Here is a 4,277-nt window from a genome sequence, read left to right on the forward strand (position 1 = left end):
TTCCTGTGGCCCTGAACGGCTCCTGCTCCTGTTCCTCCATAGGAGCTGTGCTGAGTTGCTGGTGATCTTGTGCTAAACTCTCAAGAGAAAAAACTTAGAAGCTTTCTGGTTTGTTTGGGGTTTTCCCCCCCTTCTCCAAAGCTATTTTAGAGCTTTATAAACCTCTTCTCTCTCTCTGTTGTCTGAGAGGGTAGGTGCTTTACCATCTGAGATGGTAACTAGTTAACAGTGCCCATGGTAAGTAACTATATGCGGGGGTTTTCCGTTCTAGTTGCAACTTTTCCTACTGTGTCCTGTGTATTGGGTAATAATGTAACGCAGTGCAGGAGTATTGGAAACTGGAGCCCTGCAGTGGGGAACCCTTGCTGTGGCGTCTGGAGTCATATCCTGTCTTCATGATGTCCAGCACACCTATTAGCAGGGATGGAAAGTGATTCCTCTTCATTAATTGCATTAGAGTTAGGCAGAAATAATGTTTTCCTTAGGCTGTCCAAAAGGTACCAAGCACACGAAATGCATCTACAGAGGCTGCTTTTGGGAGGGTGTTCCAGCTTATGCAAATACTTGCAATCTTGGGCTGAAGGGAATACAGAGTATCTGTGGGAACTTCACTGCTGATATGAAACTGCTGGTGGAAAGATCACTCTCGGGCTTTCTGCATTTGACCACCTAGTCAAACCATTATGGCATCTTGCACAATAAATTGTGGCTCCACTTACCCCCTGAATTTTACCAAACTGGACTTACTGCTGTCATTGACATCTTCCTCCATTGGAGGACTGAGTTATTGCTGGTGCTTGAATGAGGAGAGCTGCTTCCCATGGGACTTGTGGGACTGGGAGGGCCCCTGCCAGAGCAGTGTCCTGGAGGTGCTGCTGTTCTCCTCCTGCCAGAGACACAACCCAGAGCCCCTTCACTGGCATCCTCCTGCACAGTGTGTCCTCCTGTCCTCCAGTGCGTACCAGGACGAGCTGTGCTCGGGGGGTGGCTGTTCTGTGGTGTGTTCATTGTGTGCATGCTCCCCCAGTGTTTGCTATGCTGCTGGCTTTCACCCGGATTGAGTGCTCTGCAGCTGGAAAGCTGATAAGGGTTAGATTCAGTGGCTGTGCAGGCTTTGAGAAGGCTTAGAGTTAACTAGGCAGTAGCTAATAAGGACTTTCTTTTACCCCTCCCAACCAGCTTCCTCTTTCTGGTCTCACAGGCATAATGCTTCTCATATCCCTTGTGGTTATATGGTGTCCACTATTTGCAGCATTAAGGAAATAGAATTCAGAGCAACTAAATTCTGCCACCTCTTGTAATACGATAGTCCCATGTTGCTCAGTGAAGTTCAGCTACCTGTTCTCAAAGTGAAGTGCTCCTTAATTAGAGGAAGGGTCAGCAGCATCTGGTTTTATGCCACTTTGAAATAAATTTATGTCTTCTTGCGTCCTCTCACTGATTTTTCTCCATGGTGCAAAGTAAACCCAGCTGCATACCTGGGGAGAGAACACACTCCTCATTCTGCCCATGCCAAGTTTGAGCTGTTAAAATGGGGCTGTTTTGAGTAGAAATACATAAATAGGTCAGGGAAAGCAGGCATGCATACTTTGGCATAAGATAGAAGAGCAGTTAGAGGAAATGCTTTAGTCTGATTTCCCGCCCCCTTCCCTGTTCTCCCCACTATACTCTAAGGCATTTGTCAACGTGGCTTCAGCATTTAGGAGCTTAAATTACTGCAGCCTTTGAAGGTTACCTTCAAGATTCTCTCAAAAGTCTTGGTCCTAAAGGTTAAGTCAAAAGCTGAGGATGTTAAGATGGACTGGAGGTTTTCCAGTAAGGCTTTCCACTGCAGACCCAAGGCAGCCTGTTCCATGGGAGGACGCAGGACTGGGGGTCTCTCTGGAACACAGTGGCTTTTGCAGGGAGCCACTCTGAGCCACAGGCAAAGAAGCCCCCTTTTCTCTGCTGTTTTACTAAGCAGTAGAAGCTGGGTTGTTGGGTTTGAGTGGCTGATGGTAGCTCTTCAGAGGTGAGCAGTTGATTCATGGTGTTTGGGGAAAAGTTGACATTTTGAGGAGCATTGCAGTACACAGTAGAACAGGAATACATCCCTCTTAAGTCATTCAGTGGGCCTTACCTTTCAAACTGTCTTCATGCTGGTATGCACAGAGAAAAAGAATCATCATTGGTTGTGATAGTGTCATTGAATTTGAGAGGCTGGAGCAAAGTTTTGAGGTATAGTTTTATGCTCCCAGGTTCTTGTGGTTAGGCATCTGTAAAAGCAGCTACCTTTGTGATCACTCATGAGACACCTACCCCTAGAATCAGAACTCTTAATGTGGATGAAATTGCTTGAAGTAACCTGAATTAAGTTGTAAATGAAGTAAACGAAAGAGTTTTAACTTCAGGGAGACTGTCAGCATGAAGAGCTACCAAAGAGAGAGTAACATCAGATGTGCTTCTAGGTGTGGTGGGTCACAGCAAGCCTCAGGAAGAGCAATGCTGGCTGTTGGCTTACAGTATGGTTTCTAAGTTTAGTTGTCCGATGGACTCGGGTCCCTGCTAGATTGAGCAGGTTGTTCTCATTCGTGAGAACAGACGTGCAGCAGAGTGTGTGGGCAGCGGCCTCCAAAGGTCAGAAACTGCTCTGTGTAGGGCCCGATTCAGCCTTGCTCTTGGGGTTGCTGGTTGCAGTTACTGTGGAGTTGGGTAAGGGGTTCATTCAACAGAGACAGAAACAGACTGACTTGCTTATAAATGAAATTTCAGCTTTCGAAACATACCTGTCCTGTTAGTGGAGGAAGAGGAGGGGTGAAATAAACAGAAGTGGCAAATGCAATGTAACTGGAATGGCTGTTCCTTTGCCACCCTTGTCACTTGTCCTCTTATCTCCTGACTCGATGGAGATGTGTGTCCTGCAGTGTTACCAGATGGAGCTTTTCTGTGCAGTGCTCAGGACCGTGAGAAGGTCCCTGTCCCAGCACCTTCCCAGTCAAAGGGCTGGTTCCTCAGGGTTGCTGTTGCTTGACTTTGACATAGATAACTCCACTGGAAGATAAATTAGAAGCATTTTTGTCGTTAGGCACAGGCTTTATAGACTCAGGCAATGCTAACCTACCTGTGCTCTGGCTAGGGTGAAAGAAGCCTCAGTTTACCACTAACAGATTTTAATTGTGTCCTTCCCATGTACTAGGGAGCATGGAGCAGGAGCTGAAAAACAAAGAAGCTGTTAAAATAGAAACACGCTTGTCCCTGCTGAAGCCATAGGACCTTTGCCTTTTAAAATGTCACAACATCTGCTTGCATATTGGAGGACATGAACTTGACTATCCTTTTTTTGCCACCAGTTGACGAAAAGAAAACAGAGAGGAACTGCATTTGCTGGCCTTATTATTGCTCTTCTGCTGCAGCTTCTTGACACTGTTGATGGGTGCTGTAGGAGCAGAGGTCACAACTGGAAGAGCTTGAACTAAATTTGAGAGTTTACATTTACTGACTCAGACCGATATTTGGAGATAAAAGCACAGCTCTAGGGATCTCCTGCCCAGCTGCTTCCTGGCAACTTGCCTCTTTCTCTTTGCAAGAAGAAAATACTAATGCAAATGGGCATGCTTATGTGCAGTTTGGCAGAACCGAGCAGGATGGGGAGGCATGCTGGCTGAAGCATGCTCTTCTGAAGAGCCTAGTGCACAGTGTCGTCTGCAAGTCTATAGAGCAGAGGCTGTATCTGGACCAAGTTTCATCTGCCTGTACCCTGCATCCCTTTATTCTCTATGCGCCTTTTCTGCATTAAGCTATCATGTGAAGCCATAGAAGAGGTTTAGATACAAAAATGGGCACATATGCCTGAGCCCTATTGCCTGCTGCCGTGAGCACTGCTTTGGACGAGAGGCTGTGGACCTGAAGCAGCACAGGGAACGTGAGACTCTGCTGGGGGCAGGAGGCAGTGGGGTGAGGTGGAGTCCAAGGTAACAGAAGTGCTGCTGAAGCAGCCCTCTGTTTCAGCATGGCTTTGGTTGGCTTTGGGTCAGACAGTGATAACTCGTAGCAGCAGGAGGTTTCCATGCTTGGTGTCCTTCAACTTTTCTAGTAAGTCGGTGGTTTTGGAGGAGTGAGATGACGCTTGTGTTCCCTTCTTCAGTTGCTACAGTAGATGTGATTGTCTTCCCTAAGACAAGGAAAGCTCCCATTTTACTGTCCTTAGCATTCCCTGTTCTCACAAATCCTCAACATCTCTGCTTTACTCCCTTCGTGGTGCTCCTGAGTGTCCACCCAACTGATTGTCTTCTACACGA

The sequence above is a fragment of the Nestor notabilis genome, unplaced genomic scaffold, assembly GCF_000696875.1.
Source record: "Nestor notabilis isolate BGI_N333 unplaced genomic scaffold, ASM69687v1 scaffold4868, whole genome shotgun sequence".
NCBI classification, from domain to species: domain Eukaryota; kingdom Metazoa; phylum Chordata; class Aves; order Psittaciformes; family Psittacidae; genus Nestor; species Nestor notabilis.